Source organism: Lycium ferocissimum, chromosome 1, assembly GCF_029784015.1.
Source record: "Lycium ferocissimum isolate CSIRO_LF1 chromosome 1, AGI_CSIRO_Lferr_CH_V1, whole genome shotgun sequence".
In the NCBI taxonomy this organism is placed as follows: domain Eukaryota; kingdom Viridiplantae; phylum Streptophyta; class Magnoliopsida; order Solanales; family Solanaceae; genus Lycium; species Lycium ferocissimum.
In genome coordinates this window covers 69,549,535-69,565,251 of record NC_081342.1, presented here as the reverse complement: position 1 = coordinate 69,565,251, position 15,717 = coordinate 69,549,535, and the positions used below count along the sequence as shown (strand labels likewise).

General features: G+C 34.0%; 1 pseudogene; it reads right to left on the bottom strand.

The window, feature by feature from the left end:
• Nucleotides 1–915: 915 nt before the first annotated feature.
• Nucleotides 916–4,298, bottom strand: LOC132030993 (NAC domain-containing protein 71-like; annotated as a pseudogene).
• Nucleotides 4,299–15,717: the final 11,419 nt, after the last annotated feature.

The following is a 15,717-nucleotide window of genomic DNA, read 5'->3' as shown; positions in this document are numbered from 1 at the left end:
CCAACAATATTTAGGTAGAATTGATTGATTTTTTTCATTACACAAACTTATTTAATAACTTTGATGCAATAAAATGAAAGTTGAGTGAGAATTCATGAAATTAATCCCTTAAATTCACTTTCTGGGTCATTATATATGTTATTGCAAAAGGAGAAGGAACAAACGAGCATATACAAAAAAAATTGTAATTTACCTTTTTTCATTTGATTAAATAAACTGATAGAGAAAGCACATATCTTCAACCAAGAAATATTCAGGATTTGTTGCTATCTCATTATGAATTATTTGAAAACAAAATTGGATGGAAAAATTTCCACTCTCTACCTTGGCTGTTTTCAATAATTCATCACGAATCATTAAGAGTAACAGAATTAGAACTAGTCAACCGTCATTCTTTTTCTAAAATAAATAAATTTATTAGGTAAGGAGATCAATGATAGAATTGAAGATAATATGAATTATACTCTCACCTATTAGTGACATTCACCCATCATTCGAATATAATGTTTAGCTAGTTTTTAAAAGGAAAAAAATTGACGAAGACAAAAGAAGTCTGCAAGCTGATCAAGAAATAAACCAAAAGATTTGTAAATCGTGCATTACACTACATTCTACTTTTTATTGGTTGAGGGAATAGAACATTATCTCCTTACATAGTCTCGGGTGATTCTCACCTGATGTGCTAGTTTTGGGTGGAGTTAGGAGCAAGAACCATTTTCTTAGCAAGTCCAATAACATTGAAGAATGCTGTTACAAATAATTGCTAATTAAGAAACATTGCTGATAATAAGTAGAAATTTCACAATAGGTACAACAAGTTTAGTTAAAACATATGCATTTCAACCTTGAATGAATCATTATGATATTTTGAACCTATGTTGCTCGAACTCTGCGACATCTTCGGCCACACTGTCTTGGATCCTCCACAAATGCAATACTTTTGGAGGATCCGACATGCACCTGTCGACATTTTGGAGAGTCTGAGCAACATATTTCTAAATTGCTTAATGTGGTCAAAACCATTGGTTCATATAGTTCACTGCTAAATATTTTGCTACATTTGATGCTTGGTATTCCATACATTAAAATTGATCAGAAAGAGAATGTCTGATCGATCGTTAAATAGGATCATCGCTAGTTATCTCATACATTAACGACAACAGTGTCAAATGTACTAGCTAGAATTGCACTCGCGAAACTAATAAACTTGAGTTGCTGTAATTGAATGGTAGCTCTGAGACGAACATATAAAAAATCTGTCGTCTCAGATAACAATAGAGTTTCTTAAACCTGACTGAATCGCGTTGATGATTCAGTTACTGAAAGTTATCTTCGTGCGACCATAAACCATTAAAATCTCCCAAATTAGCTTGATTCCAACCTTCACACCTACGATAAAGATAGAAAAAGGCTTACATTAGTTTTTCCCTTTCATTTATCAGAAAAAGATATGTTTTTTCTGAAGGAGTTGATTTTGGCCATAACCTTCATATGACGTAGTACTATTATCGTAAATCCCCGTGTAGGTTCCATGAACCGAGTAGGGAGATACACAGCCATAGCTACTGAGAACACCAGAACGTTCAACGTTCCCTCTAAAGTTTGGGAAAGTTGATCTTGAAGTGATCTCAATTAGATCGTTTGGTTGCCACGATGCTACGTTTGGAAACTCATAGTGCGGAACATCTCCACATGCACTCTGGCCTCGAAGACATTCCTACACGAACCCACCAAAATCAGTAAAAAGTTCAAAGAAAAAACCAGACTTGAATACAGAGAAAAAAAAATGGAACATTTCAATACCTTTGAAGAATCAAGAATCATATCATGTGATGTATTATAAGGAGAAGTAATAGGAATCGAATAGTTTCTATCGTTGCACGTGTACGTCGTTTGAGTTGGCATATCAGCAGTTGGAACAACAAGCTCGTTCGAGATTGCTACAAAAGTGTCACTTGTTTTTAGCGAGTTATCGTTTCTCTTGATGATACGACAGAGAGCGAAAGGCCCCTGAACATATTCAAATTGCAGAATATGGTCAACTTCTTGAACTCGTGCATTTACTAAATTAAAGAAAAACATTGATGACTTTGGTGAATCAAACCTGGAAATTCGGAGAGGCTTGTGAAACATCATCACAGAGACGATACTCGTGCATTACCCAATCTGTTCTATCCCCTTGAGGAGCTCGTCCATGATAGAAGACTAATGTCTTTCGATATCCAACAACTTCAGGCTGATCATGACAGGTAACCTTCCTATCTTTCCCGGTTGCTTTCCGATGATCCGGCCTTAGTGGCTCGATTGGTTCGTGAGCCATTCGGTACTTCTTGTCCGACAATGAGAAGAAGAACCACTCCATGTCGCGCTTTGGAAGGAACGATTTCTCTGCATTTGTAAGGACATGATGTCAGAGGGCGATTGAACCTAGGTCCAACTGAATGCAGTAGTTTCTACATGAAACATAGATATATAAGTGAAAAACTACCAAATAATAATAATAATAATAATAATAATAATAATAATAATAATAATAATAATAATAATAATAATAATAATAATAATAATAATAATAATAATAATAATAATAATTAAATAACTCTGAACGCATAATTTCAAATTGATTACTCCCTCTGTCCCAATTTATGTGATATACTTTTCTTTTAAGTCTGTCCCAAAAAGAATGATACATTTCCTTATTTGGCAATTATTTAACTTTAAACTTTACCTTTTACGCTTGACGAGATGATATATGACCACACAAATATCTTTGGCTTATTTTAGACTAGCAGATTCAAAAGGCTTCCTTTATTTCTTAAACTCCATACTCAGTTAAACTATAGCACATATATTGGGACGGAGGGAGTATGAGTTTAGTGTTAAGAATCATAAAGGTCGAATAAATCAAGTTTAAATCCTAAATCTGCCTCTACATGATGCCAGAATCCCTGTTCCAATTTCAGATAAGCTATTTTTGCGGACATGTTGTCAGAGGTGGATAGAGCCTATGTTTTGTAGGTCCACCACGAAATACAGATATATACGTGAAAAACTACTAGAAATTCAAAAAAGAATATCTAGTTCCGAACGCGTAATTTCAAATGTATAATGAGTTTAGTGTTAAAAATCTTAAAGGTTGAACCGATCAAGTTTAAATCCTGAATCTAACTCTTCATGATGTCAGAATCCCGAGTTCCGATTCCACGTAAGCAATCATGAATCAATCATAATGAGAAACTTATAATGCTTTAGCCATGCTTTAATTTCCATCTTTAGATAATAATTAACTTTCTAGTATGAAAAAAAGAGATGCCCCACAGAACACTCCATCTTTTGATTTTAAAAAATAAAGCAACAACTTTCAGTACATTTTTCGGTTCAAACGTATCATGAAGCTGCAATTTCATTATTATTAGCTTTTCAACCAAACAATAAAACCAATCAAATGAAAAAGAAAAAATCATACATGACATATGGACTAAGGTATCGTGTAAAAGGTTCTGCAACAATGTTCAGTTAAATTTCTTATTAGAGTTTTAACTTCTATATACTGACAGTACAAAAGAATTTTTATCCGATTACATCACATAAAAGAAAACAAAAGCCAAACCATCCATAAAGAGCGGGATCCGTGACTTGGAAAATAGGCAATTTACATGTTACAACAGGCTAAAATATACTGATCGAGTAAAAAAAAAATATGCCATCAGTGTATACAAGTGAAATTTATTTTATCATACGTGTGAACCAATACGAATGAATGCTTATACATGTCAAGAATGCATATACCTGGAAGTTCCCATGGATCAAATTTGTACAAGTCTATTTCTGGAATAACTTCCAACTCAATTTCAAGTCCATCAGTTTTCCTTTTCAGGTAATATCCAACCAATTCATCATCAGTTGGATGAAATCGAAATCCTGGAGGCAATGATGCTCCTGCCATGAACTAATTTTCTCAAGTCCTAAACAAAATATCTGAAACTAACTAGTATAGTTACAGCCAGCAGTGGAGCCAGAAATTCAAATAACGGGATTTAAAAACTAATTTTCCACTTAACTAAGTGCCCCTAATACCTATTGAAAATCTGAAAGATCCAAAAATAATAACTTTTAGCAACTCAAGAATTGTGATAAATCTTGGAAATTGATAAAGAAAGTAAGTTTCAAGTGGAAATTGAAACCCCAGATTGTAAAATACCTTGAAAATGACAGAAGAAGTTGTGAACTTTTCAAAAGTAGCAAAATCTGATGACTATTAAGAGAAGAAAATTTGTGTAGAGGAAAAAAGGATTTGAGTATTGATTGGTTTTTATAGGCTATGGAGAAACCTATAGTCCGAAAAAAAAAAACACCAAAAGGTTACTATAGCTTGTTTGAGGCTACAATAAATTCTATCAAGAATGACCCCACCAAAATCAAAAAATCAGTTCACACCTAAAAACAGTTATCTCCCGCCAAAGTAAGCACTAGTGACAATTAGAATTTTGTAGGCTTACAGTTCTTTTCAGAGCAGCTTGCCCACCTCGAGTATTTTACTAGGTATCCGATACTATCCACAGCAAATGTACCGGTGCAATGTGCCAGCTAGACCACCTCGACTAGTTCACTAGGTGTCTCTTCGGGGTAGCAAGCATGCACCTTGACTATTTCACTAGACATATGCTATTGTCCACCAACATATGTACCAGGGATGCGAGTATATGGTTGACCAACTCAACTATTTACTAGGTATCTGCTATCAAGCCAACTTTCATATGCATCAACTATTTCATTAGATATATGATTGTCCATCAGCACAGGCATCAAAATCTGGGCGTACCTGGCTACCTGCTAGACCACCTCAATTATTTCACTAGGTATGTGCTTCCGAGTCAGTTTGCGTGACCTTGATTATTTCACTAGATATATGCTATCGTTCACCATCGGGCTTGCGGGTACCTGCTAGACCACCTCGACTATTTCTTTAAGTATTTGATGCTATCACTACTAAGAAATATCTATTTTCCCACTGAAAAATATTCAGTGGCTATTTCCCACTGAATGTCGATGGGAAAAACTTAAAAAGTGTTTTCACACGAAATAATTAGGAAGTTTCCCAATATTTCAATGGGAACCTTTCCCACCCTGCTTTTCGCCGGTGAGCTGGTTCGGTGGGAATGAAGTGGGAAAATCATATTTTATAGCATAAATTTTTCACTAAATATCGGTGGGAAAAACCTATGTTTCTAGTAATGTATCTATCAGCATAGGTATGGGGCCCTACAGTATCACAATAACAAGTAACTTTGTTTTCGAGATTTAGATAGATGAGAAAAAAATCACCAAGCATTTTCAGTCATCACTAGGCCAAATCTTTTAAGTGCTTGGGAATTGGGTTTTCTTCTTATTTTCATCTTTCTTTTAGCCATAAAGTCTACTTCCCAAATTTTTTTGTCACACCTCATGAAGTCTTTCCCAAGTCATGAAGCTCGCTTAGTCCTTCCACATCATCCTGAGTCAGACAAAATCACTTTTGCTTTGTTTAAATATTATCATGATGCCATCCTATGGCCCATTATATTATGTTCAAAAAGAGTGTGTCCTTAAAGTGCTTGTTCACACTCTTTTGTGGTGACCAAAGAGTACAACTTAGTGGCAAAACTCTGTTTTGGAGTTCATGATTCACATTTAATCGCTATAGTTGCAAATGTTAAATTCCCATTGTATTTGATAGTTTGAGCAGCACTTAATCAAAGATTAGTAAAAATGAATAGTCTATTACGGTACACTAATCCATCATTTAACTTGGCGTATCTATATTGAACGGGTGTAGCTAACTATTCAATTAAACGATATTGAGCATGTTTCTCATCTCTTCTTGAGAAATAAGTTGGCTAATTCTTTGCAAAATTGTGTTCAATTTCATATGTGTGGGCGCAATTCTGTTAAGATCTATTCGTTAATTGGGAGAAGAATCCGCCCGAATCGAATTTATAGAGGAACGTATCGAGAGAAAAATGGATTTGGTTAGACAATGTATAGTTAGTAAATAGGTGAAGTTTTCGAAATACACTAAACATTAGTTCCAAAAAACCTTACCCGTAGGAAATCTTCGCACGCACATGCACCATCACAAAAGTCTTTTCTATGGTAGCACGATGAATGTCGCATAGCAAAGCAACGCCAAATCCACCAATAAGGCGGCAACTCTCATCATATGAAATGTTTTCAAGGTCCCATTATGAGAAGCCTTTGAAAAATAGAGGATGAATCGAAATATAGTTGTGCGCTACACCAAAACTAAGTGCATGCAAAGAAGCAATCAGACTGACGTTGTGAATATATAAATGAGAATTACAGAATGAAAATTGAACAACAATTGCAATACTAGAGAATGCAATCGTATTATACACTCTTAATTAAACAGATCGAAAAACTCGAATTGACATAACGTTCTTCTAATAAGTACACATAAATGGATCCATGTACAATAGTAGAAATTTACAAAAGTGACAATATATATATATATATATATAAAATCTTTGTACGTAGTTCATTGAGGAAAAGAACGACTAATATTTTGGATATAAATTTGGATGCGGACTAAATATGTGTAGTAAGAGATTAACTTTAAAATCAGGTTGATTGATAGAAACTATAATACTTTTTGCTTTACAAATGCGATAAAAAGTTAGCTTAATTACATCTTTAATATAAAGTAAGAATGTTACAGTTGCAAGCCAATGAAAATGTGAAATGGAACTTCGAAAGACTAGCTTTGAGTTCTCACCCAAAAAAAAAAAAAAAAAAAAAAAAAAAAACAGCTGAATTCACATTAGTTACATTATTTTAGTCTAAAACTGCTGGTGGTTGGGGTTCTACTGAGCTTATTCTTCTAATAAAATAACAATAAGTATCTATCCTTTTTTCTTTTTTAATGGTAATTCCCACTCTTTGTTATACACCAAAAACGTGTAATCAATGCGCTCTCATAAGATTTAATTACAAGATCCTCCCGTTCAGAATAAATGTCCATTTAATCTTTTTCACATCCCTTAAAAAATAATAGCTTCTAAATTATTATTTTTTGACTAAACTATGTTTAATTGATAAGACTTTGCTTATTTATTGCCTTGAATAAATAAGAGCAAATCTGAAAAAATAATAAAGTTAATTCTTCTTGATTTTGTAAGAGGACATTTATTTTGAACCAAAATAAAAAGGCTAAGTGAACACTTATTTTCAACCGGAGGGGAGTAACATTTTTCACACTGAAAAAGTAACCGCATGACTAATGCATTCAAATTCTATGTGTGGTTAGTATAAAAATATTTATACGATCAAATATTGCGTATTAGCCTCACTCTTTAGACCAGTAGCTTTAATTAGCATTTTTTGCCAATTGTCAACCTGTTCAACTAACTTCAGAGAATTTTTGTCACTCGACTTGACATATTTAATCCCGGCAGCGATTATAGTCCCTTTCTTGGAGTCAGGCTACTGACTTTAAGGTAATTACATATAAAACTTTTATAATAAGCAGTAATTATTTGATATCCCTTCCGTCCCAAAATAAGTGTCACGTACCTTAGCAAAGAATTTTGTCAAAAAAAAAAAAGTGTTACATTAGAAATTCAAGACACAAATTGACAAGTGTTTCCAACTATACCCTTAGCATTAAAGAAGTACTCTTCTTTAATGTTATTCAATTCTCAAAAAACATCTAATAAAAAGGGGTCGTATAGTAAACATCACAGCGTATTTATTGATTTCTTAATTAGTGTAATTTTTGCTAAGATAACACTTATTTTGAGCCGGAGGGAGTACAAATTAGTATAAATAACTAGCATGTCATAATTGATTGACTAACAAACCCTTGTGATAAAATAAACCATAAATGAGAGGAAACTCAACAATGCAAGTACAAAAAATACTGCCATTTGCAAGTTAAAAATATTTTCTTGTTTTCAACTTTTAAAAAAGCCACAATAGGCGTAGCTTATGAATCAACAATGGCTGTTTTCTCATCTTTTTTTTCTTCTTTTTCTGAAATTGAATAAATAATTAGGGAATCACAAATTCCGAGAGCTGACCACTCTATTCAAAGAATCAATTAAAATACGAACTATGACACATGAAATGTGTTCCTATTAAAACTAACTTTTCTAGTAATCCAAAATTGAATACTATATCTTATTGCGTTTTTCAGACAACCATGTTACTAATGTTTAAAACTAGGTGATATGAAACATGTGTTAACATAAAAATATAACTTGATTATAAGAATATTGTGTAGTGGTAAAAGATTCAAATTCCTAAGGCTAATCATCATACGTTGTCTTTTTATGAATAATAATAGTATTATATTTCTTTATTGATCATGCATAAAACAAAAAGAAGGAAAAATTAAACGAGATAACACGAAAGAAAGAAAGAGATTGAAATGTATTTGTCTTGACTCTTGAGATAGGCAGATAGCTACTTCAATGCTTGCCAGTCTGAATTATGTGATAGAAACAAATCTCGCAACTTCATTTTTTTTTTTTTTTGGGCAATTTAATTCAAGGGCTAATATTAGTAATGGTCATTCAATTTTTATTTATTATATCAAAGTTATTAAATTACTTTTTTATAATAAAAAGGTTTAACTTGCTTAAATATCATGGGAATTCACTCCAATTTTTTGTACAAAAGAAAACCACTCAATTACTTGTTTCTTTTGTTTCCTCCCTGTGACTATTTTTTTTTATACTTACGTAAAGTTTAGTGACTTTTTACTCACAAAAAAAGTAATTTTGGAGAGATGCAAGCAGCAAGGTTGGAAATATGAATGAAAATCTATCTCATATAAATTTTATTAATCATAAGTCTTTATATAGACACATAAGCAAAGTAATAGATTCCTCCTACAGCTAAAGTATTAAATTCTCACTGAAACTAAGAAATTGAATATTTTGCTAAATCAACTATTAGACTCTTCTAATAACTAAACAACTTATTCTAGAAAATTGTAAGCGATGAATGGATGCAACATCTAACAATATTTAGGTAGAATTGATTGATTTTTTCATTACACAAACTTATTTAATAACTTTGATGCAATAAAATGAAAGTTGAGTGAGAATTCATGAAATTAATCCCTTAAATTCACTTTCTGGGTCATTATATATGTTATTGCAAAAGGAGAAGGAACAAACGAGCATATACAAAAAAATTGTAATTTACCTTTTTTCATTTGATTAAATAAACTGATAAGAGAAAGCACATATCTTCAACCAAGCAATATTCAGGATTTGTTGCTATCTCATTATGAATTATTTGAAAACAAAATTGGATGGAAAAATTTCCACTCTCTACCTTGGCTGTTTTCAATAATTCATCGAATCATTAAGAGAAACAGAATTAGAACTAGTCAACCGTCATTCTTTTTCTAAAATAAATAAATTTATTAGGTAAGGAGATCAATGATAGAATTGAAGATAATATGAATTATACTCTCACCTATTAGTGACATTCACCCATCATTCGAATATAATGTTTAGCTAGTTTTTAAAAGGAAAAAAATTGACGAAGACAAAAGAAGTCTGCAAGCTGATCAAAATATATATATATATATATATAGGGTAATCATGAAACCTTGGCCGATGTATCTGGCGGCCCGTATTGTTTGTTGACCATAATTTATGAATTCGGTTATCATAGGGAGCATATTTAGAATATCTATAAAAAAGATTTTATGCTTGTTTCTTTCTCTTGTTTGAGACAAGTCGTGAATCTAGAATATTGTGGTCTTTTACGGTGAAAGAAGTTGGGACGAAGTTGTCAATAATAGATTACCTAGAGAAATAGGTAAAAGAAATTTCCACCCAAGATTTAATAGTTGGTCCATTCTCGGCCTCGGTAAAGTCCATCTTGTTGCAATAGGAATGAACAAAAACAAATAAGTTTTGGCTAATGTGATAAAGATACCAATTAGTGTTCCAAAGACTTTACCCCTTTTATTTATGCCAAATAGCTCGGGAACAAATATGTACGAAATAGAAAAATTCCAACCTCCCAAGTAAAAAGAACTGTTACAAATAATGAAGAAACTAGTAGATTCGGATATGAAGCAATGTAAAATAAACCAAATTTGATACACGAATATTCGGTTTGATACCACTGCTACTAATTCTTCTTCTGCTTTCGGTAAATCAAAAGGTAATCTTTCACACTCGGTGGAGAAGAAATTAGAAAAACGATAAACCCGATGGGTTGACGCCACAAATTCCATCCCCAAAAACCATATTTTGACTCGCGCTTCCACTATATCAATCGTACTTGAACTGTTAGATAATCATAGTCGATGATAACATCACCGTGCCCATCGCTATTATAGAACCGTACTTGAGATTTTCACCTCATACGGCTCCTCGGAGGTCACAAATAAATCTAAGGGCCCTTTCCTATTCTTTATCTTTATATGTTTGTCGGATAGAATCAAAATCTATCCTAAGGTCCCAAATTAGACCAATGGAATTCTGTCGCTATATTTAAAACTAATAAACAAATGCTTCGAATTGATCTCATCTTTTAAGAATTTTAATTTTTCTTTGTTGATTAATAACCTTATCATTAAATAAAATGCGCTTTATAGCAATATCACATATACATTTCAACCTCGAATTTTCAATTATGAAAAAAAAATTAGAGAGTCCATTAGTTCTCGAATCATGACAAAATTTTTATCTCTCTAAATAGAAATAAAAATTGAATTATAGGAAAGAAAGACTAAAAACAAAAAAAGAAAAAAGGAAGAAAAAAACAAGACATCCCTCCTTTTTGCTTTTGCAATTAGATTCTTTTCTTTCTATTTCGATTTATTTTATTTCATCCCTATTCTCCTTTCTCGAAAAAGGGCCTTTAACCAAAGTAAAAGATTACTTCGTTCTTGATAGTTATTTACTTACTCGGTGGATAGGAACATACTCTGGATCGAATCATGGGGAGTACTTCTTGACCATTTCTACGAACGTAAAGCCCAATTCGAATTCCTTTTATGTACGAAGTATCCTCTTGGATAACTTACATAATCTCAATTACTAATCCTTTGTGTATCTTGGTCTTCCTAACCATCCACTCATTTTTGCTTTCAACCTCCCGTTGTGGAAATCCATCTATGGTAATAGACGTAAAAACTCCATACGGTTGATCTTTTGAACCCGCTTCAAGCTATCATGACAATTCACCAATCTTGAGGTAAACAATCTCTATTGCTTATGTTTACTTTTTTCACCATTTGATTCTTGTACATAGGAAATGAGACTCAACCTTTTTATTGCAAATTTAGAAGCCGTTTTCTTTCACTCATATAACTATCTGGTTTAGTTCATCAACTTAAATGCTGAATAAAAATGAAAGTATATATATATATATTCATTCTGTACCTTGCTAAAAAACCGATCCTTGTTTACCAACCACACATTGTCTAACCAAATCCAATTCTCTCTCGATGCGTTCCTCAAAAAATCCGATTCGGGCGGATTCTTCCCCCAACTAACGAAGAGATCTTGGCGGAATTGTCACATATGAAATTGAGCACGCTTTGCAAAGAAATAGCCCACTTGTTTCTCGAGAAGAGATGGGAAACATGCTCAATATCATTTGATTGAATAATTGACCCAGCCCCTTGTTGTTTGAAGAAACCCTCCACTTCAATTGGTATTTTTTCACGAAAAGCAGACATGAGATTATTCAGGAATACACATTGAATGCTGAGATTACGCATTGAATTTCTGGTAGTAGATCCATAATCAAAAAAGTGTTTGTGATTGTTCCAGAAGAAATGAAACAAAAGATATGGTAGAGCTAGGACGCTATTGTATGAGGCCTACCCAATGCTAGATGCGAGGCGCATAATAGATCGATATGAACATCATGAGTCGTCCCGTAATAAAACCGGTTGTTGCCGATACCTTCTTCTCGGTTCCTTCTTCCATAACCGAGCTCGGAGAAGGAAGAGATAAGAGGGCCCTATGGAGAATGTGGTCGAAAATCCATAATAGAGTCCGACCACGACCGAATTGATTATCTTCATGCATAAGGATACTAGATTACCTAGTAGAAAAGATTGAAAAATCATCACAAACCTCCCTTATTTCTTTTCTATTGCAATTTCGGATTATTATATGATGATTTTTGAACTTTCCATATATAGAAAAGAAATAGAAAGAGATAGACTAGAAACGACATCTGTTATGTCAATGACACCAAAGGCGAAACGTCTCGTGATCTTCAACCAATTATGCGCTTCAATATAATTACCGGGAGTAAGCGCTATAGCCTGTTTCCAATACTCAGCGGCTTGATCAAACCAAGCCTCCGCAATTTCGAATCTCCCCGTTGAATGGCACATTCTCCCGGCCGGAATAGGTAGTTCAATTCCTTTCCTAGAACCGTACTTGAGAATTTCTTACCTAATACGGCTCGGCGGTCAATTCTTTTGGTGTCCCATTTTGATCTATACCATATCTAATTAATGAGATTTCTCATGGATCTATCCCGCTTTTAGGGTTAACCAAAAGAAAAATAGGTTAATTACATGAGTTTCAAACTCGAAATTTGGATGAATAATCCGTTTATTTAGTTTTATCTTTTTTCCCACCTTCGAAGAATAAAGCATAGGCTTTTCTACTAGTGTTAGAATTTTATGAAAGGTAACTATCTCGGTTTCATAGATAAATTTATATAGAATCTTTGAAAAGACTTTCTTTCATAAGAAAGAAAATACTTACTATCTTTGGGATCCGATCCTACACCGTCGCTCAAGACTTTAGTGGATCGACTCTATTACATAAGTTAATTCCTAATTTTTATCTCACATCATGAGATAAGTACGCGATTATTATTGTATCTGCCCAAAACCTCGCAAATTGATCTTTACGGTGCTTCCTCTATCTCTATCAATTAAAGCCTTATATCCATAGAAAAAAGTTGCTAGGCATTTTTATTTTTTCCTATTTTGACTTCTATCAAGTTTCTTTCTTTGCTACAGCTGATAAAAATCGTTGTTTTAGACGATGCATATGTAGAAAGCCTATTTGGGGTGGTTCGAATAACATCTACTAATATTACCGAAAATATTGTTCAAATACTTTTACGAGAGGGTTTTATCAAAAACGTGAGAAAACATCGAGAAAACAACAACGATTTTTTGGTTTTAACCCTGCGACATAGAAGGAATAAGAAAAGACCCTATAGAAATATTTTAAATTTAAAACGAATCGGTCGACCGGTCTACGAATCTATTCTAACTCTCAACGAATTCCACGAATTTTAGGTGGAATGGGGATTGTAATTCTTTCTACTTCTCGAGGTATAATGACAGACCGAGAGGCTCGACTAGAAGGAATAGGTGGAGAAATTTTGTGTTATATCTGGTAATCCTTTATAATATCCAAATTGGATTCGAAACTTCCTATTTGTGAAATTTGTTAAAAATAAAAAAAAGGGGGTTGTCTAATATCTTTCTCATTAGTTGATACCTCAAGGGAACTTTAAGAACCAAAATGGAGTCATGAAGCTTTAATTACTGAATCGCTTCCCAACGGTCTGTTCCGGGTTCGTTTAGATCTGATTCTAAATTCTGTTTCGGGAAGAATCCGACATAGTTTTATACGGATACTGCCAGAGATAGAGTCAAAATTGAAGTAAGTCCTTATGATTCAACGAAAGGGCGTATAATTTCTCGACTCCACAACAAAGATTTGAAGGATTAGTTTTTCAACTTCACCATTCCTTTCGTGGGAATACAATTCGAGATGAAAAATTTCAAGAAACTTATTTTCTTCCAAGAAATAGATTCAGAGTATCCTTTCCTATTTGATCCCTTTGAATTCCATATTCGAAGTTGCGATCGGATCTATTCATTAAAAAGAATCGATTCAATACATTTCTTATGTACCCATAGGTACTATATTGGATTTGAATCAGATTTCGGATCAATCTATATTGAGTGACTGCCTCCATTATGTTGTTGCTAGCAAATACCACTATTTTTGATTTTGGATCTTCCAAATCATTCCCGCAGAGATCCGACCCATTTTTTTCGATCCTTCGAGAAAAAGATTCATTCTCTTCATAAAAAATAGGAGGTAGAACCAATAAAGATTTCTTTTTCGATTCATCCCTCGGCCTCACTCAAGAATTGTTTTTGATCCAATCCGCAGAATCAATAGAAAAGGCAAATCCCTTATGATACACCGGATCCGGCTCGGTTATTGATAGAGTGAATAGATCCGCCATTTCTTGAAATCTCTCTTCGATTCAAAATCGTAGTGTAACGTGTATCCTCCCCTGTTCCGGTCATGGAATAGATGAAATAAATCAAAAAATGGATTTTTGTTCAAGAATGAAATCTTATTAGAACTGTCCATATCCGGTTCATCCTTCGGAACCATATCACATCCCGGATCTGATGAAATAGGATGAATTGAGACGGTATTTTGTAAATACGTAATTATCTTGAATATATTAACCATTTCTTTCTTTTCCGATCTCTGGAAGGGACAAAAGAAAGATCTTGTTGTTTCTTCAACAATTTCGATCTCTAGTGGACCTCTCGGTAGGATTCGAACCCGGATGAAGTTCGACCATCTATCGAGAAAAAAGAACGAACGGATCTTGTAGGATTCCCAAGAAATTCTTCGATTTCTTCCGAAAACGATGATTAATCATCTGCTTCTCACGTTCCGTGAATAGCCGACATTGAGGAATATCCGTAAAGGCATTTCGGGAATCGGCCCCGATTCTATCTCTATTCGTTCCATTTGAAGAAAGGAAGGATCCCAAAGAATTGATCTTTCTTTTCGTTGTTGAATCTCTCTTTGATTAATCAATGTGTGATATTCCGAATCCTCATTACTAATGGAATCCAAATGATCTCTGGATTGATCATAAGATCCTTTCAGTTGGCTAGAATCCGTTACTTGAACGAAACTAGATCTTGTAGGTTCAGAAAAAGATTGCAGTCAGTTTGATAATGATCGAGTGACATTGCCTCTTCGGCCTGAACCGAGGAATCCCTTAGATATGATGCAAAAGGGCTCTTGTTCTATCCTTGATCGAGAGATTTCTCTATGAAAAATATGAATCGGAGTTTGAAGAAGGGGAGGGAGAAGGAGCCCTTGACCCGCGGAGGATTTATTCAATCACATAGTTTGGGCTCTAGAATATGGCGCCCTTGGGGCTTTCTATTTGATTGTATCGAAAGGCCCAATGAATTGGGATTTCCACTATTGGTCCAGTCATTTCGGGGCAAGCGGATCATTTATGATGAAGAGGATGCGCTTCAAGAGAATGATTCGGGGTTCTTGTAGAGTGGAACCATGCGGTACCGGACACGAGATAGATCTTCCAAAGAACAAGGCCTTTTCGAATAAGCCAATTCATTTGGGACCCTGCATCCACTCTTTTTCCTATTCAAAGATCAGCCCCACAGCTCGTGTTTTCACATCGAGAATTATTTGCGGATGAAGAGATGTCAAAGGGGCTTCTTACTTCCCAAACAGATCCTCCTACATCTATATATAAACGCCGGTTTATCAAGAATACGCAAGACAAGCACTTCGAATTGTTGATTAATCGTCGAGAGATGGCTTAGAACCAATAGTTCATTATCTAATGGATCTTTCCGTTCTAATACTCTATCCGAGAGTTATCGCATTTATCAAATCTGTTCCTATCTAACGGAACGCT